Genomic DNA, 26,720 nt, shown 5'->3' on the forward strand with positions numbered 1-26,720 from the left:
AGGCTGAGAGGCCAAGACCTGGCTCTGCCCTGCTCTGCTGCCGTGTACACGGGATGAGTCTCTCCTCCTCTCTGGGCCTAGGTCTCGTCGTCTAGGCCAGGGCAGTGTGGGAGAAAATGCTCCCCAAGGCCGTTCTTGCCTGAGGCCCAGCTGGGTCCACTAGGGGGTTCAGGCCTGACCAGCCAGGTCAGGGAGATGCTTGCGGGATGGACGTGCCGGTTTTAACACGCCCTCCACTTCTGACCTCGCCTCCTCCAAGCCCCTCTCCACTCTGCACTCAGAGGGGCCTTTTTATTTCAATTATTTTATTGAGGTCGTATTGGTTTATAACATTGTGTAGTTTCAGGTACACATCATTTATTTATTTATTTTTTAAGATTTTATTTTCCTTTTTCTCCTCAAAGCCCCCCAGTATATAGTTGTGTATTTTTAGCTGTGGGTCCTTCTAGTTGTGGTTTGTGGGACGCCACCTCAGCATGGCCTGATGAGCGGTGCCATGTCCACGGCGAAACCCTGGACAGCCGAAGCGGAGCACACGAACTTAACCACTCGGCCACAGGGCAAGCCCCCATCAGGTGTACATTATTATATATCAGTTTCTGTATAAACTGCATCATGCTCACCACCGATAGTCTAATTTTTATTCATCCCTATACATATGTGCCCCTTTACCTCTTTTGCCCACCTCCCAAACTCCTTGCCCTCTGGTAACCACAAATCTATTCTCTCTCTCTCTGTGTTTTTTTTGTGAGGAAGATTGGCCCTGAGCTAACATCTGTGCCAATCTTCCTCTACTTTATGTGGGATGCCACCACAGCATGGCTTGATCAGCAGTGCTCAGTCTACTCCCAGGATCTGAACCTGCAAACCCCGGGCCACCAAAGCAGAGTGCACGAACTAACCACTATGCCACCGGGCCAGCCCCCACTAATCTGTTCTCCTTATCCATGTGTTTGTTTATCTTCCACGTATGAGTGAAGTCATACTATGTTTGTCTTTCTCTGGCTTATTTTGCTTAACATCATACCCTCAAGGTCCATCCATGTTGCTGCAAATGGGATGTTTTTTTTTTTATGGCTAAGTAGTATTCCATTGTGTATATATGCCACATCTTCTTTATCCAGTCATCAGTTGATGGGCACTTGGATTGCTTCCACGTCTTGGCTATTGTGAATAATGCTGCAGTGAACACAGGGGTGCATAGATCTCTTTGGACTGTTGATTTCAGGTTCTTTGGATAAATACCCAGTAGTGAGATAGCTGGATCGCATGGTATTCCTGTTTTTAATTTTTTGAGAACCCTCCATACTGTTTTCCAGAGTAGCTGTGTAAGGTTGTGTTCCCACCAGCAGCGTATGAGGGTTCCCTTTTCTCCACATCCTCTCCAATACTTATTCTTGTCTTGTTAATAATAGCCATTCTGACAGATATGAGGCGATATCTCAGTGTAGTTTTGATTTGCTTTTCCCTAATGATTAGTGATGTTGAACATCTTTTCATGTGCCTGTTGGCCGTCTGCATATCTTCTTTGGAAAAATGTCTGTTCATATCCTCTGCCCATTTTTTGATTGGGTTGTTCATTTTTGTTGTTGAGTTGTATGACTTCTTTATATATTTTGGAAATTAACCCCTTGTCGGATATGTGATTTGCAAATATTTTGTCCAGTTGGTGGGTTGTCTTTTCATTTTGTTCATGGTTTCCTTTGCCTTGCAGAAGCTTTTTAGTCTGTTTATTAGATTTAGATTAGATTTGTTTATTTTTTCTTGTTTCCCTTGCCTAAATAGACATGACATTTGAAAAGATGCTGCTAAGACCGATGTCTTAGATGTTTTATGATTTCAGGTCTTACTTTCAAGTCTTTAATCCACTTTGAGTTAATTTTTGTGTATTGTGTAAGATAATGGTCAACTTTCATTCTTTTGCTTGTGGCTGTCAGTTTTCCCAACACCATTTATGGAAGAGACTTTCTTTCCTCCATTGTAAATTCTTGGCTCCTTTGTCGAAGATTAGCTTTCCATAGACGTGTGGTTTTATTTCTGGGATTTCGCTTCTGTTCCATTGATCTGTGTGTCTGTTTCTGTGCTAGTATCATGCTGTTTTGGTTACTGTAGCTTTTAGTACATTTTGAAGTCAGGGATTGTGGTGCCTCCAGCTTTGTTCTTTTTTCTCAGGATTGCTTTGGCTATTTGAGGGCTTTTGTTGTTTCATGTAAAGTTTAGGGTTCTTTGTTCTATTTCTGTGAAGAACATCATTGGGATTCTGATTGGGATTGCATTGAACCTGTAGATTGCTTTAGGTAATATGGACATTTTAACTATGTCTATTCTTCCAATCCATGAGCATGGAATATATTTCCATTTCTTTATGTCTTCTTTGATTTCTTTCAATATCTTATAGTTTTCAGTATTTCACCTCCTTGGTTAAATTTATTCCTAGATATTTTATTCTCTTTCTTGTGCATTGTAAATGGGATTGTATTCTTGACTTCTCTTTCTGTTAGTTTGTTATTAGTGTATAGAAATGCAACTGATTTTTGTAGGTTGATTTTGTACCCTGCAAGTTTGCTGTAGTTGTTGATTATTTCTAATAGTTTTCTGGTGGATTCTTTAGAGTTTTTTGTATATGGAATCATGTCATCCTCAAATAGCAAGAGTTTCACTTCTTCCTTTCCAGTTTGGCTTCCTTTTATTTCTTTTTCTTGCCTAATTGCTCTGGCCAAAACCTCCAGTACTATGTTGAATAGGAGTGGCCAGAGTGGGCACCCTTGTCTTGTTCCTGTTCTTAGAGGGATGGCTTTCAGTTTTCCACCATTAAGTATGATGTAGGCCATGGGTTTGTCATGCATGGCCTTTATTATGTTGCGGTACTTTCATTCTACACCCACTTTATTGAGAGTGTTTATCATAAATGGATGTTGGATCATGTCAAATGCTTTCTCTGCTTCTCCTGAGATGATCGTGTGGTTTTTCTTCCTCATTTTATCAATGTGGTGGATCACATTGATTGATTTGCGGATGTTGAACCATCCCTGCATCCCTGGTATAAATCCCACTTGATCATAGTGAGTGATCCTTTTAATGTATTGCTGTATTCGGTTTGCCAATATTTTGTTGAGGATTTTTGCATCTATGTTCATCAGCAATATTGGCCTGTCATTTTCCTTCTTTGTGTTGTCCTTGTCTGTTTTTGGTGTCAGAGTAATGTTGGCCTCATAGAATGAGTTAGGGGTGTTCCGCCTTCTTCAGTTTTTGGAAAAGTTTGAGAAGGATAGGTATTAAATCTTTTTTGAATGTTTGGTAGAATTCTCCAGAGAAGCCATCTGGTCCTGGACTTTTGTTTTCTGAGAGGTTTTTGATTACTGTTTCAATCTCTTTACTTGTGATTGGTCTATTCAGATTCTCTATTTCTTCTTGATTCAGTTTTGGGAGGTTGTATGAGTCTAAGAATTTATCCGTTTCTTATAGGTTATCCAGTTTGTTAGCATATAGCCTGTTATAGTATTCTCTTATAATCCTTTGTATTTCTGTGGTATCATTGTAATTTCTTATCATTCATTTTTAATTTTATTTGAGACTTCTTTCTTTTATTCTTAGTGAGTCTGGCTAAGCGTTTGTCAATTTTGTTTATCTTCTCAAAGAACAAGCTCTAAGTTTCGTTGATCCTTTCTACTGTTTTTTTTTTTAGCCTCTATTTCTGCCCTAATTTTTATTATTTCCCTTCTTCTGCTGACTTTGGGCTTTGTTCTTTTTTTTGTTATGTTAAGTGTAGTTTAAGATTACTTATTTGAGGTTTTCTTGTTTGTTGAGGTGGGCCTGTATTGCTATAAATTTCTCTCTTAGAATTTCCCACTTTTGCGGCATCCCCTAAGAGTTGATATGTTGTATTTTCATTTTCATTTGTCTCCAGGTATTTTTTTATTTCTCCATTGATCCAATGGTTGTTCAGCAGCATGTTGTTTGGTCTCCACATATTTGTGACTTTCCCAGCTTTTTTCTTACAGTTGATTTCTAGTTTCATAGCATTGTGGCTGGAAAAGATGCTTGCTATGATTTCAATCTTCTTAAATTTATTGAGGCTTGCCATGTTTCCCAACATATGGTCTATCTTTGAGAATGTTCTATGTGCACTTAAGAATGTATATTCTGCTGTTTTTGAATGGAATATTCTCTATATAGCCAAGTCCATCTGGTCTAGTGTGTCATTTAAGTCCATTATTTCCTTGTTGATTTTTTGTCTGGATGATCAATCCATTGATGTTAGTAGGGTGTTGAGGTCCCCAGAGGGACCTTTTTAAAAGATTACTCAGATCAGACACAGAAGTGCACAGCCCCACGTGTACAGCTCAGTGACTGTTTACATATGTATACTCCACCCAGATCAAGGTACAGAGCATTTCCTTCCCCTCAGAAAATCTCTTTCCCCCTTCCCAGTCAATAATCCCCAGGAAAGAACATCATTCTTATTTCTATCACTATAGATTAGTTTTGCCTGTTTTAGAATTTTCATATAAATGTGAACATATAGACTCTTTTGTGTCTGGCTTCTTTTGCTCTGAAGCCATATAATGTCTGAGAGATTTGTCCATGCTGTCTCAGTATTGGTTCATTCCTTTTCATTGCTGAATAGTATTCTGTTGTATGGATGTACCACAATTTGTTTATCCATTCCCTGTTGATGGACATGTGGATGGTTCCAAGTTTTGGGCAGCTATGAGTAAAATTGATATAAATGTTCATGCATATGTCTTTTGATGGACATATGCACTCATTTCTTTTGGGTAAATATCTAGGAGTGGAATTACTGGGTCATAAGATAGGCAAATATTTAGCTTTAGGTGATATTGCCAAACAGTTTTCCAAAATGATTCTACCAATTACACTTCTGTCAGCAGATTATGAGAGTTCCAGTTCCTCCACATCCTCACCAGCATTTGGTGTTAGTCTTTTTGCCAGTCTGGAGAGTGTGTAGTGGTATCTCCTTGGTTTAATTCATATTTTCCTATTGACTAGTGATGCCGAGCATCTTGTCATGTGCTTATTGGCCATTTGGATAACTTCTTTTGTGAAGTGCCTGTTCAAGTCTTTTGCCCATTTAAAAAATTGGATTGTTTCTTTTTTTCTTATTGATTTATAAGAGTTCTTTATGTGCTCTGAATAAAAATATTTTGTCAGAAATGTATTTTTTTATTGAAATAAAATTCGCATAACATAAAGTCAATCATTTAAAAGTGTAGGATTCAGTGGCACTTAGTACATTCCCAATGTTGTGGGACCATCACCTCCTTCTTGTTCCAGAACATTTCATCACCCCAAAAGGAAACCTCATTCCCATTAAGCAGTCGCTCCCCATGTTCCCCTTCTGCCAGTCCCTGACAACCCTAATCTACTTTCTGTCTCTATGGCTTTCCCTATTCTGGACATTTCATGTAAAGGGAATCATACAATATGTGACCCTTTGTGTCTGGTATCTTCCACTTAGCGTAATTTTTTCCAGGTTCATCTACGATGTAGCAGGCATCAGAATCTCATTCCTTTTTATGGCTAATTGTTATTCCATTGTATGGATCTACCACATTTTATTTATCCATTCAGCAGGCGATGGGCATTTGGGTTATTTCCATCTTTTGACTATTGTGAATAGTACTTTTATGAACATTTGTGTACCTGTTTTCAATTCTTTTGGGTATAGACCTAGGAGTGGAATTGCTGGGTCATATGATAATTCCATGTTTAGAGTTTTGAGGCACTGCCAAACTATTTTCTAAAGCAGCTGTACCATTTTACATTCCCACTAGCAATGTGTGAAGGTTCCAATTTTTCCACATCCTCAACAACACTTCTTATTGTTCGTTTTGAAAATTCTGGCCATTCCAGCAGATGTGAAGTGGTATGTCATTGTGGTTTTGATCTGCATTTCCCTGATGACTAATGATGTTGAACATCTATTCATGTGCTTGTTGACCATTTCTGTATATTCTTTGGAGAAATGTCTGTTCAGATCCTTTGTCCATTTTTCAGTTGGACTAAATTTTTCATCACTGAGCTGTAAGAGTTCTTTATATATTCTGGAAACTAGACTCATATCAGATCTGTATATATTTGATTTAAAAACACTTTTCTTTATTTTGTAGGTTTTCTTTTCATTTTTTCTTTCTTTCTTGTTCTTTGCTGCTCAGAAGCTTTTTAATCCTGATGAAGTCCAATTTATCTATTTTTTTCTTTTGTGGCTTGTGTTTTTGGTATCATAGCTAAGAACCCATTGCCAAATCCAAGGTCATGAATATTTATTCCTATGTTTTCTTCCAAGAGCTTTTTAGGTTTAGCCCCATTTGGATATTCGATCCATTTCAAGTTGATTTTTGCATATGCTATGAGGTAGGGGGACACCTTAACTCTTTGACACCTGTGTATCCAGTTGTCCTAGCACTGTTTGTCAAAAAGACTCTTCTTTCCCCATTGAATGGTCTGGGCACCCTTGTCGAAAATCAGTTAACCATAGGCATAGGAGTTTATTTCTGGACTCTCAGTTCTATCCCATCAGCCTATACGTCTCTCCTGTTTGGATTGTAAAAAGTGTTTTTGTTCCTGAAGAAGCTTGTCTTCTTTGCATTTGCCGTTTTCTTTGGCTGGAATGTTCTTCCCTCCAGTTTCACATGGCTCCTTCTTATCACTAAGATCTTCTGGCAATGTCTCCTTAGAGAGGCCTCCCCTTGTCACTCTGCACCACATACTCTTTTACTTTCTTCATAAGAATTATTGTGTTTGAGTTTGCAAACTCCACGGGAGCAGTTTTCTGCCCTAGTTAGTGGCATAAAGTGCCTGCAACAGGCACTTAAAATCTTATCAAGTGGATGGTCACTCTTGCCTACCCTGGTATGCCCTTCCTCACCTTCTGCACTGACTTAAATGCTCCCTGTCTTTTAAGATCCCATTCAAATGCCATCTCCTCCCTGAAGCCCTCCCAGGCTGTCTTTCTCGGCAGTGCCGTTGGCTCCCCTCCTCTGTCGTGGGGAGGGTTGGACCAGCCTCCTGCATTTGATTGGAAGCTCCCTGAGGGCAGGGGCCCCACCTCTGCATCCCCACTCGTGCCCTGTAGCTCACACAGAGTGGAACCTTCCCTGGACAGGCTCTGGTCCTGACCTGGTCTGAGTAGAGGACTGGGGTGAAGGCAAATTTGGGTGAGGGACATACCAGAGCTTGGTGGCCACCGAGTGGAAGGATTTAAACCAAGAGACAAAGTCAAAGATGGTCTCACAGCTTTTAGCTTCAGCATCTGGGGTGATCATCATTCTCAGGTCAGAAAAGCAGAAGTTAAGTGGGGGACCTGGTATGGAGACCAGCAATGAATTCAGTTTTCTACAAGTTGATTTGGAGGCTACGGCAAGGTGGACAGACAGAAGTGCCCCATGGCAGCTGGGATCCCGGGCAATCAGAGTGGGAGGTGACAGAGTTAGTTCCTGAGGACTGTGAGCCCAAGTGTGTTCTGTGTGGTAGGTGTGGGATCCTAAAAACCCTGCAAGTTAGGCTCTATTTGCCTATTTATACACCAGGAAACTGACGCTCAAAGAGGTGAAGCAACTGTCCCAGGGGCACACGGCCCCTAAATGAGAGGGCCAGAATGCACACCCGGGTCTTCTGACTCCAAAAGCTGCCTGCTGCGGCAGGGCTAGTGCTACGGGGGTCGCTTCTGCCAGAGAATAGCCCTGGCCTCTGCCCCTGGACGCACCAGCTGAAGACAGAAAGACGAGGTGGGACTGGCTCAGACATGGAGGAGGTGGTGAAGCCACACTTCAGACAGCTGCAGAAGCTGATGTGAAGGAATTAGAATGTCAGTAATTTTCATTTAGGCACAGGCTTGAAGACGAGACCTCGGCTAAGTGGCTGAAGAGAATAGAGATAGTAAACTAAGGCAGCACTGGGCTCCCCTTTGGCCTTTCCACACCTCCTTCCTGTCCTCTTAAGCCCCTCCCAGCCTCACCTTCCACCCTTCCACCAGTGGACTGCCCTGAGCCCACTTGCTTAGGGGTAAACCCCCTCAGCTGCCAGCCTCCCCTGCTTCCCTTCGGAGGCTCTCTGGTTGCTTCTGCCAGTGGAAGGCACACAGCTGGTTTCCCAGTGTTCCTGGGTCACAGGGAGGTGTGTGTGGGGGGGTTACAACATCCTCCACTCCCCAGGCACCAGCCCGCCGTTTCCCTGAAGTCACTCCTGCCATCCCTTTCCTCCTGTCCAGTGGGATGGAGCCCTGAGACCATCCATCTGCTGGTTTCCCCACTCTGAGACCTGAGGGGCAGACATAGCTGCACCCGCCAAGGAGCCTGAGCTCTCCTCCCCAGGGAAGGAATGAGGGGTGGCTGGAGTGGGACAGAAGGACAGAGGGCTGAGGAAGGGACAGGGGCAGGAGGGGAAGAGGTAGCAATTCTGGCTCTACCCCCTGTTACTGTGTGACCTCAGGCAAGCTCCGTCCCCTCTCTGGGCAGCAGTCCATCCTCTGTGGATTGCGGAAGCACAGTGCTTACAAGATCGTTTGTGAAGATGAGGTGAGATGATGCAAGACAAACCTGAGGACAGGCTTGCCCATGGCCAGCACTGGGGAATGGGGGTGGTTGTTATGGCAGCCACTGTGGTTGGCTGGGAGGCCGGTGATAGGGAGTGAGGACAAGAGAGGGGAAGAGCCAGCGGCTGCGGTCAGGGTCTGGGGGCTGGAGAAAATCCTGCAGGGAGCCCTCCCACCTCTCCTGCAAGCCTGGAAGAAGCTGCGGAGAGGAGAGAGTAAGGAGAGGACAGAGGAGGGGGAGGTGTCCTCACCAGGCTGCTTAGGGGCAGGAGGGCGTGTGGGGAGGGTTACGGGAGCTGGCATGTATCTGGGCACCAGGGGGCCCCTACACATCAGGAGACAACTGTCCTTCTCCCCAGTCAATGAAGAGCTGAGATCCAGGCCCAGGTTATCCACCTACCCAATACACGCTTCTCTCCTGGGGAGGGGCACCCCACTCCCCCGCCCCCTGGCCTCCCCAGTGGCCCCATCACATCCATCCGCCTTGTCCATCTCTGCTGTAAGGTCCTGCCGTAAGGAGGCTGCTGGCAGATGGTTTCCCTGCAGGGCACAGTCAGCCCAGGTTAATGGCTCCTCACTGGGCCTGAGTGATGGCCCTGGTGCCTGCAATGAACGATATGTGGTCACTGGTCCCTCTGCCCCTGGCAGCTCCCAGACACTTGCAATAGAATTATAGCCTCACATCCACCATCCCAGGGCCAGGGCGGCTTGCCCTCAGCTGTCCTCCGGGGTGGGGGGTTGGGTCATCCTACCTAGGGCCCCTGCAGGGAGCATGTGCCTGAAGACAGAGGAGGATGAGCCCAGGAGCTGGGGTCCAGAGACTCAGCTCCGGGTCACCAGGGACCCTGGGCCACTCACATGACCTCTGGTCTGGTCTCCTTACCCCTGGCCTCTCCTCCACAGCCTCATCTCTTTGGAATCCAGACTTGCCCATGGCGCTTTCCTGCTTTAAGCCTGTCAGTGGCTCCTACCTCGCAAGGACAGAGTCCAGACGCTTTGGCTGGTTCTGGGGACCCTCACATTCGGCCCCACAGCTCTCTGGGGGTTATTTCTTCTCTAGCCCTGTACTGGGGCTATCCTGGCTGCTTGTCATGCCCCCAAGGTATCCAGATCCTACAGGGTGTGTGGGAGGCAGCAGCCTATGGTTAAGGATGCGGGCTCAGGGTAAATCGCTCAGGGATGAGCTGTCCAGTGCCCCTGACATCCTCGGTCTCCTCTTCATCCTGAGAACCTGTTAGACCACATTTCTCAGTCCCCTTGACCTAGGGATGAGTTGGGCCAGTGGGAAGGGGACAGAAGAGACATGTGCCACTTCCACTTGGCCCAGAAAAGTCTCCCATGTGCAATCCTTCACTCAGTTTCCCTCTGCGACAATCTCAAACACCATGGACTAAAGATGGTGGCACCAGGGGATGAATGGAGCCTGGGTCCCTGAGTCACTGCTGGGAGGAGAGCTGCCTGACTCACATGGGACTGTGAGATGAGCAAGAAATCAATTTGTGCTAAGCCATGGAGATTTGGGGGCTCTTTGTGACAGCAGCTGTGTAGGAGTAACTGTGGGCAACTCATGTATCATAAGACTCAGTTTTCTCATCTGTGAAATGAGGCAGTAATACCTACCCCCTAGAATTATGAACGAGGTAATGTCAGGCACCCAGCACTTACTAAGCTCTCAATCACTGACGCTATTTGACATCATCTCTAGGCCTCTGCACGGGCCAATGCCCGGCCTTTTCTTCCCAGCCTTCTCCACTCTGGGCCTCCTGCCAGGCCCACTGCTCTCTCTGGGGGCCCTTTCTGAGCCCCCAGCTAAGGACTTCCACTCCAGGGCTCTGCAGCCCGAGAACACCCTCTGCCGGGCACTTTCCTCACCGCACTGTTCTCACTTGTCTGTGTGTCTGTCTCTCCCTGGACTGGGCACCACTAGCAGGTCATGTGGAGCTTGGCACAAAGCAGGGCACACAGATGGCTCTTTCCTTTGTAAACCAGGCTTGTCCTGGCTGTCCCTCCACTAGGAAGACTGAGGCCCTGCGTGTGAAACTGCTTTGGAAAGTGAGGAAGGCTCTCCAAGCCTCTCAGGGTCGGTTCTTGACCCAGAGCACCCCACCCCCTGTCCTCGCCTCGGCTCCACTCCGGGAGCGCCGTCCACCAAACTTCCTCTGCCTGCCTCAGCTCCCTCTGTCTCTGAGGCCGAAGGACAGAGTTGCCAAGGCAACTGGCCGCAGCAGAACTCAGGTGAGGCCTGTAACCCCGCCAGGGCCCTGCCCTCTTCCTCAGCCCAGCCATGCTGCAGCCCCCGCCAGCTGCTGGGCAGATGTGGCTAAGACTAGCCGAGTTTGGTGAACACAGGCCACCAGATAGCATGGGGGTCTCACAACCAGAGCCCTGACACAAGCCAGCCCGGGGCTCCTACTGACGGCAGCCGTGCTTGGCCCTCCCTCACTTCCTTCATCTCCTCCCTCTCTCTTTCCTCCCATGTGCAGAGGGTCAGGAGTGTGGTTTTCCCCTCCACTCAGGTGAGAGGGAGGTGGCCAGCCTTCCTTGCACCTTTGAAGTATGGGGTGGAGGTGAGGGCCCTGAAGGCTTGCAGGGAGCCACCCCTTGGAGGCATGGTGTTGGGGGAAGGGAGGGAGGCGGGAACTTGGCTGAAGCGAGGGGAGCCTGTGCCCATCGGGCCCCAGGGTTCTGGTTCAGCTGTGGCCTGGCCCTGTGAAAGGATGGGATGAGAGCTATGCTGATGGGTACTGGGCCAGGCTGGAGAAGAGGCCCAGCCAGCCCCTTGCTGCCTCTGTCAGCTGTCAGGTGAGTCTGGGAGGGGGAGACCCCGCCTGGGGCAGTGGGACATGGGCTGGACCACGAGGCTGCATTTCCCTCCCTCATTTCCTCCTCGCTCAGTCCCTGATGCTTCAGTCACAAGTAGTGCCAGAGTGGAGGGGCAAGGACGTAGAATGAGCCTCCAGGGTCTTTGTCCAGGAGATGTTTCCAGTTTGGAATGGGGCAGCGATTCACCCCAGGTGGAGCCCCAGTTTCTCCTGGGGCCCTAATCCTGCTGGGTGAGGATGCTCTGTAGGGTGTGCAGGCAGGATTCACCCGCCAGAGCTCACTGTGGTCCACGGCAGCTGCCCGCTGGGGAGGAGCCCTGCCCATGGGGGACCCTGTCTTTGAGGCTGCCCAGGGAGTGGCCAGGAGCCACCTGGCTTCCTGGCCCCCAAGTCCACCTGCCTCATGGACAGCTGTGGCCTGCTGGTAACCTGTCCCACAGATCGCACACTGAGGAACCGATTTCCAACCTGCGGTCACATAGACACGGTTGTGGTGACGTTGATGGGCTTCTAAATAGAAGAGGGAGACATGCTCAGTCTCCCTGTCACAGCAGCTCCACTCTGTCCCTGTTCCTCCCTGGTAATGTTTGTGTGGCCCATAGCCCGCTGTCCTCACTCAGTTCCGCGTCCTGCTTTTCTACCAAATGTCACAACAGCAGCATTTCCCCGTGTTGTCAGTGTTTGCAGGCCCCGTTTTAAAGGGCACAACTGCAGTTTATATAACTGTTCTTTTGTTTTTGGAAACTTAGGTGGCTTCTGGTTTTTCAGCACTACGGAAAAGCCTGCGTGGAATATTTTTGAGCCTAGAGCTTTCTCCTCCATGAGGATATCTCTCTGGGCAGGATTTCCAGAACCGGGACTGCTGGCTCAAGGGGCTCGGCTGTTCTGACCTGGTCCCTCCATCTTGAGATGAGGAGATGAGGTCCAGGGAGGGGAGGTGGCCTGGAGAAGGTCAACCGGCAGGTTTGTGGTGCTGCTGGGGTGGACCCAGAACCTGTGGCCTCTTCCTCTCCTTGAAGCTTTGTGGGAAACAGGTCTGAGCTGCTGCAAAAGCCCCTCCAAGGAGATTTCTTAAAAAGACAGCTTTATTGAGATATAATTTGCATACACACTTCAATGGCTTTTAGTATATTCACAGAGTTGTGCAATCACCACCACAAACAATATTGGAACATGTTCATCACCCCCAAAAGAAACCCTGTACCTTCTCTGTCATCTCCCAATCTTCTACTCCCCTCCCCAGCCACTGCCCCTGGCAATCACTAATCTACATTCTGTCTCTATGGATTTACCTGTTCTGGACGTTTCATATAAATGGAATCACACAATATGTGGCCTTTTGTGCCTGGCTTCCTTCACTTAGCATAATGTTTTCAAGGCTCATCCATGTTGTAGTGTGTGTCAGTGCTTCATTCCTTTTTATTGCTGAATGATATTCCGTTGTGTGGATATACCACATCTTATTTATCCATTCATCAGTTGCTGGACATTTAGGCTGTTTTGACCTTTTGGCTATTATGAATAATGCTGCTATGAACATTCATAGGCAAGTTTTTGTGGAGACATATGTTTTCATTTCTTTTGGGTATATACCTAGGAGTGAAATTGTTGGGTCCTATGTTGTAACTCTTTGTTTAACATTTTGGGGAATTGCCAGACTGTTTTCCAACGTAGCTGCACCATTTTACATTTCTACCAGTAGTGTCTGAGGGTTCCAACTCCTCCACATCCTTGTCGACACTTGTTATCATCTAGTTTTTTGGTGTAGCCATACTAATGGGTGTGAAATGGTATCTCATTGTGGTTTTGACTTGCATTTCTCTGGTGGCTAATGATGCTGAGTGTCTTTTCATGTGCCCAATGCCCACTTGTATATCTTCTTTGGAGAAGCATCAATTCAGACCCTTTGCCCGTGTTTTAATTGGGTTGTTTGTCTTTTTATCCTTGAGTTGTAAGAGTTCTTATATATTCTAGATACAAGTCTCTTATCAGATAAACGATTTGTAAATATTGTCTCCCAGTCAGTAGGTTATCTTTTCACTTTCCTGATGATGTCTTTTGAAGCACAAATTTTTTACTTTTCAAGAGAGCACACAGCAGCCGTGGACCTCTCTGTGAGGAAGGACAGAGGCGGAGTTAAGGGGAGGGCTCTGTGTGTTTGCTTGTCCGGGTTGAGAAGAGCAGGCCTGCTTGAGGTGAGGAGAGAGGCACCCACGGAGAAATGGAGGGCAAGAGAGAAGGAGACAGCCCTTGGGAAGGCAGAGTGGTCAGGCCCAGAGGGCCTGGGGCGTCTTCTCCTCATGTGCTGGCTCACCTCCCTTTCCCTTCACTCAGCTCCACTTCCAACGAACCCTCCCCTCCACAGCCTGCAGGGAAGTGCCAGGAAGCTGTCCCTCACGGCTGCATTTCCCCGGGGTGTGGGTGGAGGGCCTGGGGCAGAAACACCTCCAGGGAAGGTACGAGACAGGTAGAGACTCAGCTACAGAGCTCTGGGAGCAGCTGCCCAAAACATGCAGAATCCAGCACCCAGCACGGATTGATGTCTCAGTCTGTTTACTCACTCATTCGTTTGAACACTCGTTCATTTGCGCATCGTTCTCTAGGTGAGCAGCCCTGTGCCCTGGGCCCCGTGCTGGGCTGAGGCCCTTGGGGAGCCATGGCCTGGAACCAAGCCCTGGCCACATAGGATGCTGCTGCTGGAACCCAGGGTGGCTCAGGGCCACAGCCTGAGAGAAGAGAGACCAAACGACAGAAGAGGAGGAGGGCATCAGAAGCTCCCTGGAAATCCATCCACTTGCTAGCAATGAAATTAAGAAAACAGTTCCGCTCACAATAGCATCAAAGAATGAAATACTTAGGAATAAATGTAACAAAAGAATTGAAAAACATATACTCTGAAAACTACAAAACACTTTTGAAAGAAATTAAAGGAGATATAAATAAATGAAAAGACATCCCACGTTCCTGGATCAGAAGGTTTAATATTGTTAACAAGGCAATACTCCCCAAATTGACCTACAGATTCAGCACAATCTCCATCAGAATTCCAGCTGGCTTCTCCAAAAGATTGATAATATTCAATTTGGAAATGTAAGGGTCCCAGAATAGCCAAGACAACACTGAAAAAGTACAAAGTTGAAGGATTTCTGACTTCAGAACTTACTACAAAGCTACATTAACTAAGACTGTGTGGTGTTGACATAAAGCTACATTCCAATCAGTGAAATAGAATTTAGAATAGAGAAATAGACTCTCACATTTACAGCCAATTGATTTTTGACAGGGTTGCCAAGACAATTCAAAGAATAGTCTTTTCAACAAATGGTGTTCGGACACTGGATATCTATATGCAAAAGAGTGAATTTGGATCTCTACTTCACACTGTACATACAAAAATTAATTCAAAATAGATCAAAGATTTTTTTTTTGAGGAAGATTAGCCCTGAGCTAACTGCTGCTAATTCTCCTCTTTTTGCTGAGGAGGACTGGCCCTGAGCTAACATCCGTGCCCATCTTCCTCTACTTTACATGTGGGACGCCTACCACAGCATGACTTGCCAAGCCATGCCATGTCTGCACCCAGGGTTTGAACTGGCAAACCCTGGGTCACCGAGAAGCAGAATGTGTGAACTTAACCACTGCACCACCAGGCCGGCCCCTAGATCAAAGATTTTAAAGTAAGAGTGAAAACAACAAAACTCGTAGAAGAAAACAGGCATAAATCTCCTGACATTGGATTAGGCAATGGTTTCTTAGATATGACACTGAGAACCCAAGCAACCAAATAAACAATGGATAAATTGGACTTCTTCAAAATTAAAAAAATTGTGCTTCAAAGGACGCTGTCAGGAAAGCGAAAAGAGAACTAAGAACCAGGAGGAGGTGGAGACCCAGAGGTCCCCTGTGGCATCCTGCACACTCGTGAGAGATGGCCTTGAGGGTGGCCATGGGAAACCTGATTAGTGACATCACTTACAATTCAGTAGTTGAAAATAGAGCGAGTCAGAAACAGCACAGGTAACCATGGGGCAGAGGACTTCTTCTTCCGGGAGTCCTCTGGGAGGCACTGTGTGATGTGGGAAGTGACATCTTCAGCAACACCCACACTAGCCACGTAGCATCACCCAGGGGTCAGAAGCACCTCCCTGCCCTCGAGATCTGATAAGATGGCTGCGAACCCCAAGCCTCATCATCTGTGGCGGCCTGAAGCCCTCTTGGAGGTCTCTGTTACTACTGAGGCAGAGCTCATGGACCCCCATTCTTCCCAATGTGGCTCCCACACTGATGTCTGGTCCACACCATAGCTACCCTCCTCAGGTCCCTAAGAAGCCCCATACACAAAGCATCATGGGAACAGTGGACGCTTCTGAGCAGCTGGTCGTCCTGAGGAGGGGTCTCACTAGATGCTGCAGAGCCAATAACTTTAAAATGACGTTTTGGACAATCCCAAATTTGCCTATGGGACTCTTCACTTGGCCTCCTCCCATAGTGCCTCGGCTCATACTGCACCCCCCGCCCCATCTCCTTCCCTCCTTCTCCGTCATTTCTCACCTTCTCTTTGGAGACACCACCACAGCCTGCTATCTCCTCAGCCTAAGCCTGCCTTGTAAACTTCAGCTCCTGCCTTGGCAGGTAGCAAAGACTTTTTCAAACAGGTATGTCCTTTCTCCTCTCATCACACGAGCTGGTGGGCGTGTAGTCTGGTGTGGTCACTCTGGGAGCAATCCGCCAGCCCCTAGGGCATTAAGTATGCATAACTCCACAGGCTGCCACCCTACTGCTGGGGGTTTCTCCCAGGAAGCTCCCAGCCAGGTCTGCAGGAACCTTCATGAGGATGTTTCTTGCAGTGTTATTTACAGCAGTGAAGAGGATTAAATTAATGGTCCAACATTAGGAGAATGGATAGAATGTGAGCCACACAGCCATCAGGAGCCATGAACAAGGTGACACACAGTCACCAGCAGATCCTAAAATACAGCGCTGAGTAAAAACCGTGTGATGGGCAGAGTCTTTACCATGAATCCGCCCCTGTAAACTGAAAATATGAGCACACGGTATCATACTAGAGAGGTCTAAGGATACATGGATATTTAAGGATGTCCACGGGGGGATAGGAGGAGGAAGGGCAGTGAAGGGAAAACAGGAATCAGTCCTACGAGTGGCACCTCACAGGGCCTGCAGGTGAGGGTGGGTGTGAATGGAGGTGAGTGCATGTGCTCAGAAAGGAGGAGGCGGGAGTGGGGAGGGCACTGTGGCTGCAGAGAGAGGGTGAGCTGGGGCTGGGCTGAGAAACTGTCTCAGGACCTGCAGGGAGGGAAGTGTGGGCGAGCCCTGAGGAGCGGCAGCCTGGAGGGTCAGGATTCAAGCATGCGGGCCTCTGGCTCTGCTCGCCTGGGACAAGGCAGGGGCCGGAGGGCTTGGAAGATGTGGCCTTCTGCGTGCCTCTCTGCTGAGGTCGGGGCGTGAGGCTCAGCCAGCCAGAATTCTTGGGCCACCTCTGGCTGAGTGCAGACGACAGCTGTCCCCAGTGGAGGGGTGGGGGCCTTGGCCCCTGGAAGCAAGCCAAGGGATGTGGATGCTCAGCAATGTGCGGACGTGAGGAACTCTGCCGTCCCTGGCCTCTGGCTGGCCAGCCCGGAGCCAGGCCTGGACTCTTCCTCCCCTCTCCCTGACATCCAGCACCCTGGAGGCCAATGGCTCTGCATTGGGCTGGGCGGGAGCAGGAGGGACCTCCAGGGCCGAAGGGAGGGGAGGCCACTGTAAATGCCTTGGCAGCTTGACCTCATCTGCCTCCTAGTTAGAGAGACACTGCACAGAGCGTGCCTGAGCTCAGTGGGCATTGACTCCAGGACTTGGCAGCCTTGCCGGAACTTGGGGAAGAGGCAAGTGGGCTTCCTATGGGCCCACAGGCAGCCCAAGAGCTGGCCCATGAGTGGGAGGGAGGGAAGGAGGGCGGCTGTGGTGCTCTGGGCTCTGACAGACAGGAGATGGGAGTCTATGTCCCTTCTGTCCCTCATTAGTGATCTGGCCTCAGGCCAGTTGCTTCCCTCCTCTCTAAGGAAATTGTGGGGTCAGATACACTCCTGGAGGTGGAGAAACTTCCTTTGTACACTGTGAAGTGCTGCCTGAGTAGGGGATGGAGTGGAGAGCTGGCCTTTCAGGCTGTGATTCACGTGGTTCGCGTGATTCACTGGCCTCGGCTGGGCAAGCACAGTGGTCCCAGTTGCAGGCAGGTGTCTGAGCTGCAGGCTGGGCCCTTCTCTTTTGCGTCCCCTCTCAGACTAGCGCCTGGGCTGGGGTGAGTGCGAGTCCAAAACCGAATCCCTGCCCTGGCCAGGACATGGGTTTGGAGCCCGTAGAGGCTCTGTCAGTTTGCATTTTGCAAACTGGAAAGGACTGTCCTCATGAGAAGGGTTATTACAATGGCGAGATGGCCTGATAGCTTTGGGAAGCAAATCAACAACGAGAGAGCAGCCAATCTCTCAACATACGGAAGGCCCACCGTATGGGTGTGGCTTCACTGGGGCTGCCTGCTCAGCGGTGAGGCCCTGAGTGGGTTGTGGGACCTGCACTGGTCAGCTGGCCAATGCTCTCACCCCGTGGCTGTGGCGGATGTGCTCAGAGACATGGAGACGCAGGCCAGGCCAGGCCCAGCTGCTTGAGTTACTTGCAAGTGTGCTAATTCACTGCCCCCTCTCCTGCAGCTGGGCCTCTTGCCCAAGGTCACAGGGATGGTCAGTAATAGTCTTGGTCAGCATCCAAGGTCTCAGAGCCCTGGGCAGCTGCCCAAGGCTGGGGGGTTTCCGCCTCGCAGCCCCTCCCAGAAGCATGCTTGTTTGGAACCCTGGTGATGCTGCAGCGGGTACTCTGTGTGGGGCAGGTGATGGCGACAGGGAGCATAGCGTCCCTCTCAAGGGTACTCTAGAGGGAGCCACACTCTGGTCTGACCTCACCATCCCAAAGCAGGGGTTCCATCCACAGCACTGTCAGACGGCCATCCAGGCTCTGCTTACATCCTTCCAGGGAAGGGGAACTCACTGCTTTGTGGGTAGCTGGGCTCAGTGTTTTCAGGTGGATAGGGAGGATGGAGTGCAATAATATCTTCAAGTGCCGGGCCCGTGGAAGTGCCCAGGTAATGTGTGCCCATCTTGCTCCCCATTGCTGGGCAGTCATTCCTGTTATAAAAGGCTTCCTGTAGTGACCCAAAGTCAGTCACTGCCAGACATTGGGGGTATCCTCATGCTACCCCCTAGAGCTGTGCAGAGCAAGTCTCACGCTGTTTCCCTTAAAGTGTCTGAAGAAAAGCATTACGTCATCCCTCAGCCTCCTCTCCCCCCACCCCTCACCTTTGCCAGACCTCATGCCATCCTGATGGGGTCCTCGGGACACAGCAGATCACTGCTGGCCATAGTCTGCTGTACGTAGGAGGACGGGGCATCCGCGTCCAGCTGAACCAAGGTGTAACCATGTTGCTTGTTTTGGCCAATGGTATGTGGGCAAAAGTGTCATATGTCCCTTTCAGGCAGAACCTGTAAGAGTCAGCCTGTGGTTTGCCATGTCTCTTTTCCCTTTGTTACCAGACAGAGAAAATGTTCTAGATAAAGGCTACTTGGTCAGCTTGAGTCCCAGAGCGAAGATGACATGCATCAGAGCCACAGCCAACTCACAGTGGATGTGGAGCATGAGAGAGAAGCCATTGAGATTTGGGGATCTTTTGTCAGTGAAGTAAGATGCAGCCTGTCCTGACTGATACACACTCGTTTGCTAATGTTTCTTCGAAAGTGGGATTTTAGTCTCACAGGGACGAGAGCAGTGTGCGGTAAGATGGGATGCCCTCCATGAGCAGGGATTATGGAAACATCGATCAGTTCAGCAGTTCTTACAGCAGCACATGCGCTCATAATAAACTAGGATGCCGCCCATTCCTTGTGAACATGAACAGCTGGCGAACCAGGACTTCCTCGTTCCCTGCATAAGCAGAGGAGCGTCTACACCTGCAGAGGCCACTTGTCCTTCACTGGTATTCAGTTTCACCCACTGACTCTCAGCTATCTCTATCCTGTTGGGTTCATTTGTTTTAACATTTTGTTATGAAATTTTCAAACATGCAAAAAAGTTGAAAGAATTGTACGATGGACACCTATAAACTCCCCACCTAGATTCTAAAGTTTACATTTTACTGTGCTTACTTTGTCACATCTCTATCTATCTATGCATCCTTCTACTCATCTTTCAATCTGTCTTATCTTTTGATGACTTTCAAAGTAAGTTGCAGACATTAGTACACTTCCTCTGCCCCCCAAACATTTCAGTGTGCATACATTGACTAGAGATCAATATTTCTTTACTTTTTCTTAGGTATATACAATGAAATGCACAAGACATAAGTTTTGACAAATGCAAACAGCTGGGTAACCCAAGCTTCTATCGAGACAGAGGACGTTACCATCATCACGCTCTTTCCCTGGAGATCTCTCCACCTCCACCTTCCAGAGGTGAGCACTGTTTTGAGGGGTTTTGCCTATTCTAGAAATTCATATAAATGGAATTTTACAGTGTCAGACTTCTTTTAATCACCATAATATTTTTGAGATTCACCCAGATTGTTGTATGTATCTGTGCTTTGTTCCTTTTTGTCACTGAGTAGTGTTCTGTGGTCGGATTGCACCACAATGTGTTTATGTGTTGTCTTACCAATGGGCACCTGGGCCATTTCCAGCTGTTGGCTATTATGAATAAACCTGTTAAGAACATTTGCGTATGAGCCTTTGTGTGGACATAGGTCTTCATTTCTCTTGGGTCAGTATTTAATATTGGAATTGCTGGCTGATACGTAGATGTATCTTTAATTTTACGTGTTAAATATATAACACATAACGGTATAAGAAACTGACAGATTTTTTCCCAAAGTGGCTCTACTCTCTTCATTCCCACCAGCAATGTCTGGGAGCGCGCCCACTGTTCCACACTCTTGGGTTAATTTTGAATCTGGGTCCCGTCATTCAATGAGCCCACAGTCCTTTCCAGCCAATGCAATCCTTGAGATTGGTTAATATGCATACTAAGGCCCATCCAACTCACTGTCTAGAGTTTTGAGCTGAATGGAGCCTTACAGCTCGATATCAGAGGCTGACTCTGTGAATAATAAGTTGTTCAGTCATCTATAAAAACGCACCACTGCGCTCTAACCTGTGTACATCACCTCCAGGGTATCATGAGACGGTTTAGAAAACTGAGACATGCTATGCTTCTAACATCCTCCTCCTAATTGCCAAATATCAAAGGGGGAAGGGGCAGTTGGCAGGACCTGCTGAGGAGCCCTGTGTATTGGTGCATTGCTTCCTCTGGAAGATCCAGCTGATGCTGTTTCCCAGTTCTTATAAATAAAGCTGTTGAATAATTTAGGAATCTTACTAGAGAGAAAATTCAAGGGTATCTGTGTCTAGCTTTCTGAATCCCTTCTTTGAAAAGGGGCACAGAATTTCCCCATCACTTATCTGTTGGCAACTTTCTTGTCTCCCTGATTTTTCAAAGGCCACTGATAGAGAGCGCTTGATCACATCTGCAGGTTTGTGTAATTCCTTGGGCCTGAGGGCAGGGAGAGAGGGGAGGGAGGCAGACAATGGACATATTGAACACCCGTGTGTGCACTGTGTGTGCGTTATACACACACTGTCTGATCTCAGGTGTTATCATCATTCCCATTTTCAAATGAGGAAGCCAAGCCCCATAGAGACTAAGTGATTGTCCAAGGTCACAGGGCTGATTAGTGGCAGAGCTGGCATTTGCAGATCCCATGACCCCAAAGCTTTCTCCTAGACACTCTTAAAGAGCCCTCTGGTGGCCTCAACTGAGCACTGGTTGTGAACCTCAAACCTGTATTTAGGGAAGGCAGCTGTTCCAACAGAGCAGCAGGATAGCTTTCCCACCACTGAGGAGCAGCGCCCGGACCATCCTGGACCTGTCCGAGGTCAGTGGGGGACACGGGGCTTGGAAATGAGCACTCTCTCCAAAACACCTATTGAACTCGCTCTGCTCATGCGTTCTGCCCTTGATGTGAGTTCTTTAGGGTCGTGACGGGCCCTGGTGTCTGATATTGGGAACCCACAATCAGTCCCATTGTGAGCACGACGGCCTTGCCTGAGGGAGGCATCCCAGGATGCTCCAGGGAAGGGGTGGAGGTGATGCCCGGTCTTGGGAGGTGAGATCGTTCATTGGATTTCAAGGTTGTCAGTCACCCCCAGCCTGCAAATCAGGGAGGATCTTGAGGCATCCTTCATTTCCAAATTTGGGAGGGGAGGTGGAATTGGGAGGGCAGGGCTGGACCATGTCAAGAAATAATTTTGGGCAAATGAAAGCTATCCAGGACAGCTCCCAGTTGCTCAGAAGACAAACGACTCTTGGAGGTAGCATGTCTAAGGGATTGGGACAGGCATTTTGTGACAGATGTTTGCAGAGTTTGGCCAGCTTGTATATTAAGACGAAAGATTGTGGCATTACTCTCCAAAGCCTGGCATGCAGCACGCACTTAATAAGACACTTAACATCAAAATTGTATACGTCATAAATGGAGCCACTTTCTGTGGGGTGTTACATTTCTTGGAAGGAAAGGTACAACAGATGAGGACCCAGTCACCAGAGAGGGTCCCGTGGTTCAACTACGATGCCTTTATGGAATTAGCTGTGAGCTGAGCTATTGGCCCTGGGAAACTGGGTTTCGAGGGTTTAACTCCAAAGGTTGGGGATGAATGCAGGACTCTTTGGAGCCTTGATGGAGCCAGAGGACAAGTTGGGCATGTGTCTTGAAGGATGAGCAGGGCAAAAGTACAAAGGATACACACAGCCTGCCCCTATGGCTTCCAAGGAGGTCCTCTAGGCTCCTTCAGTTTGGGGTCACCCAAGCCTTGCTGGGGCTGCTTGAGCCTTCCCTCCAATCTGAGAGAGAAGGGACTGGGCAGGTCCAGGGATACCTGAAGCCTAGGGGCCAGCTCTGTACGATGGTTGATAGCCCATGGGGACCTGGGAGGACAAGGGGCCTAATCACATGAGCAGAAGTCCCAAGGCAGAGTGGTGAGGGGAAGGGCGCTGGGCTCGGGGACTGCAGGCTTCTTTATGTCTTCTGAGCATTCGTGAACCTTCTGGTCCTTTGTGACCTCAACTGTGAAGTGGGGATGATGATGCCAATTCCTGACCTGACCAATTCACAGAGCTAATGGGAGGCTGCAAAGAGGTAATAGATACGGCTCCGGTAGGATGTAGAAGGTTGTGAAAGACCATTGTTCTTGCCATAGCAACAAGGATCACTGAATTCAAAGGCAGTTTGAAATAAATTATCCAAACTGAGGAGCACAGCAGACAAAAATTTTTAAATGTTTCCTTTAAAGCTATAGGAAAGCTGTGGACACACACACACAGAGTCTAAATGAACTAAATTACAGAGAAGATCAAGCCCTTCCAGGAGAGGAGAGACGGGCAGTTGCTTTCATACTGCCAGTGGGGGTGGGTGCCTACACTGGGTAGTGGAGCAGCAGACCCAGCACAGGCAGAGAGACTTTGCTGGGAAAGGAGAAAACATCCAACCTTTCAACAACCAGGTGAACTCGTGTGGTAGAAGAGAATCTAGAGGAGCCCCAAATATAGAGCTATCCCCTGCTAGCTAGCTTTCCAGTTCTCCTTCATGGGCCTTTGGCTGAATAAGTGTCAACTGGGGGCAGGGCTGGAAAACAGAGAGAGAGAGCGAGTGAGTAAGAGAGAGAGAGAGGATGATCCACGATTTCACAGCACTCGGATCCAAAGCCCTGCTGGGAGGGAGGGTGCTGAACTCACTCTTGAAATATTGAAACCTCAGTGAAATTAGACTGCCTCAGCTTCCATCTAGTTCAACTCTTGATAAGGTTAATGAGATAAACCCCTTCGTGCCAGCAATCTGACAGAGGAAAGGGCGTGGCCTCTTCTGGTCGGGGGATATGCCTACTTCAGTGTCTGTCATTATTTCGTATACAGTGTCTGGCATGTAATACAAAATTATGAGACATACAAAGAAGCGGCAAAATGTTAACTCATAATCAAGAGACAAAGTAACCAGTAGAAGCAGATCCACAAACAACCTGGATGTTGGAATCAACAGGCAAGGACATTAAAAGACGAATGATAAATATGTCAAAGCATTTAGAAATAAGATGAGCAAACAACAGAGAAATGGAAGTGCTGAAAAAATAAGCAGATGGGACTTCTGCTTTCCGATCTGGCATGTAAGGAGTTCGGGACTTGTCACTCTTTAACGACAAGATAAAAAAGGAACAAACTGAAAAATCAACAGCTCTTCATAGATCAGTGAGAGAAGTGAGGCTCCACGGCAAACTGCTGCCCCCCAAATTGGAAAGACAGAGAGGCAAACACAGTGAACCACGACATGCTGGAGCAGAAACCTCTGAGCAGAAATCCCCACAGGAACCAGCACAGGGGCAGGAAAACTGGAACCGTAATTAATGAATTGCTGGAGGCTCAGTGTGGACAAGTCTGAGAGAGAAAAGCTCCAGGGGAAACCAGTCATATGGGGTGCCCACACTTCTGTGAGGTTTACCCCCAGGAACTTGACCAAGTTCTCACAGAAAATAGAGAAAAATCCTCCGCGCTTCTGGCAGAAGGAGGGTACAAGGAACCATTTTGAAACACACCAGAGCCCTCTGTTCTTTTTAGCAAGGTCAGTCCTCAGGAGAAACTGTTTTACCAGAGCCTAAACTATTGCAGTTTTGGGGCTGGCCCCATGGCCGAGTGGTTAAGTTCATGTGCTCTGCGTTGGCAGCCTGGGGTTCATCAGTTTGGATCCTGGGTGTGGAGATGGCACCACTCATCAGGCCATGCTGAGGTGGCCTCCCACATAGAAGAAGTAGAATGAGTTATAACTAAGGTATACAACTATGTATTGCAGCTTTGGGAAGAAAAACAAAAAACAAAAAAAAGTATCACAGTTTTATGAGAGGCTAACAGAACTTGAGGATTCAAAAAGAAATGCTGGAGACAAAAAACGCTATAACAGAAATGAAGAATGCCTTTGATGGACTCATTAGTAGACTGGACATGGCTGAGAAAAGAATCTCTGAGCTTGAGGATGTGTTAACAGAAACTTCCAGAATGCAGAAGTGAAGAGCAAAAAGACTTTAAAAAATGGTACAGAATAGCTAAGAACTGTGGGATAACTAGAAAAAGTGTAGCACACACATAATGGGAATACCAGAAGGAGAAGCAAGGAAGAGAAATAAAGAGAAAAATATTTGAATCAATAATGACTGAGAATTTCTCCAAACTAATGTCAACTACCAAACCACAGATCCAGGAAGCTGAATGTCTTAGTTGGTTTGGGCTGTGATATAACAAAATACCACAGACTGGGTGGCTTATAAACAACAGAGATTTATTTCCCACAGTTCTGGAGGCTGGGAGGCTGAGATCAGAGTGCTAACATGGTCAGGTCCTGTGTCTGGTAAGGGCCTGCTTCCTGGTTCATGAGCAGCTGTCTCCTTGCTGTAAACTCACGTGGTGGAAGGAGTAGTGGAGCTTTCTAGGCCTCTTTTATATGGGCACTAATCCTACTCATGAGAGCTCTGCCTTCATGATGATCAAAGGCCCTGCCTCCTAGTACCATCACACTGGGCATTAGGTTTCAATGTATGAATTTCAGGGGGATGCAAGACTACAGACCATAGCAGTTAGAGAACACTAAGCAGGATAAATGCCAAAAAAAGGGGGGAAAAAACCCCCCACCTAGGTATATCATGTTCAAAGTGCAGAAAATCAAAGATAAAAAATCTGGAAAGAAACCAGAGGGGGAAAAACACCTTATCTATAGAGGAGCAAAGATGAAAACTGTGGCTGAGTTCTCTTCAGAAACCATGCAAGAAAGAAGAGAGTGCACTGAAATATTTCAAGTGTTGAGAGAAAAAGCCCCCAAACCTGGAATTCTGTGAAACTATCCTTCGAAAGTGAAGGAACAAAAGAGACTTTCTCAGACAAACAAAAAATTGAAGGAATTTGTTGCCAGTAAACCTGCCTTGCAAAAACAATGTTAAAAGAAGTTCTTCAGAGAGAAATAAAATGATATAGGTCAGAAATTTGGGTCTACATAAAGAAAGGAAGAGTATCAGAGAAGGAATAAGTGTAGGTAAAATAAAAACTTTTCTCTTGTTCTTAATGATCTAACGGATAACAGTTTGTTCAAAATAATAGCAATAATGTATTTGAATATCACTTATATATAAGTGAAATGAATAACAGCAATGATATATGATGGGAGGGAGAAATTAGAATTATTTTGTTATTATAAGGTACTTGCACTGCCCATGAATTGCTATAGTGGAATTTGAAAATGGACTTGGATTAGTTGTAAATGTATATTGCAAACTCTAAAGCAACCACTAAAAAGAGGAAAAAAATATATATATACATAACTTATATCTTAAGAAAGGAGAGAAAATGGAATCAAATAAAATACTCAACTAAAACCAAAACAGGCAGAAAAAGACTGGAAGAAAAAATAGGAACCAAGTATAAGGGAAACAAATAGAAAACGGTAACAAATATGGTAGATATCGATCCAACTATATCAATAATTACTTTAAATGTAAATGGTATAAATACACCAATTAAAAGATAAAGATTGTCAGAGTGGATCAAAAAACAAGACCCAATTATATGTTGTCTACAAGAAACCCACTTTAAATATAAAGACACATATAGATTAAAAGTAAACGGATGGAGAAAGATATACCATGCTAACATTAATCAAAAGAAAGTGGGAATCGGGCTGGCCCCGTGGCCGAGTGGTTAAGTTCTCACGCTCCACTGCAGGCGGTCCAGTGTTTCATTGGTTCGAATCCTGGGCGCGGACATGGCACTGCTCATCAAGCCACGCTGAGGCAGCGTCCCACATGCCACAACTAGAAGGACCCACAACGAAGAATATACAACTATGTACTGGGAGGCTTTGGGGAGAAAAAGGAAAAAAGTAAAATCTTTAAAAAAAAAAAACCTCAGCAGTAAAAAAAAAAAAAAAAAAAGAAAAGAAAGTGGGAATAGCAACATTAATTTCAGACAAAGCAGACTTCAGAGAAAGGAAAGTTGTCAAGGATAAAGAGAGGCATTACATAATGATAAAGGAGTCAATTCTCCAAGAAACCATAACAATCCTTAATGTGTACGCTCCTAACAGCAGATTATGAAAATATGTGGGCAAAAATTTATAGAACTGCAAGGAGAAATAGGTGAATCTACTATTTTGGTTGGAGTCTTCAACATCTATCAGAAATCAACAGATCCATCAAGCACAAAATTTACATACTACTTCA

At 47.0% G+C, this 26,720-nt stretch overlaps 1 long non-coding RNA gene across 1 annotated transcript; it reads left to right on the forward strand.

The window, feature by feature from the left end:
- The first annotated feature begins 13,979 nt into the window (after positions 1-13,979).
- Positions 13,980-20,129, forward strand: LOC139075690 (uncharacterized). The gene is made up of 2 exons (XR_011526347.1): positions 13,980-16,031; positions 18,957-20,129. It is a non-coding gene; the product is annotated as an uncharacterized lncRNA (long non-coding RNA).
- The last annotated feature ends 6,591 nt before the right edge of the window (positions 20,130-26,720 follow it).

Source organism: Equus przewalskii, chromosome 14 (genome assembly GCF_037783145.1).
Source record: "Equus przewalskii isolate Varuska chromosome 14, EquPr2, whole genome shotgun sequence".
NCBI classification, from domain to species: Eukaryota; Metazoa; Chordata; class Mammalia; order Perissodactyla; family Equidae; genus Equus; species Equus przewalskii.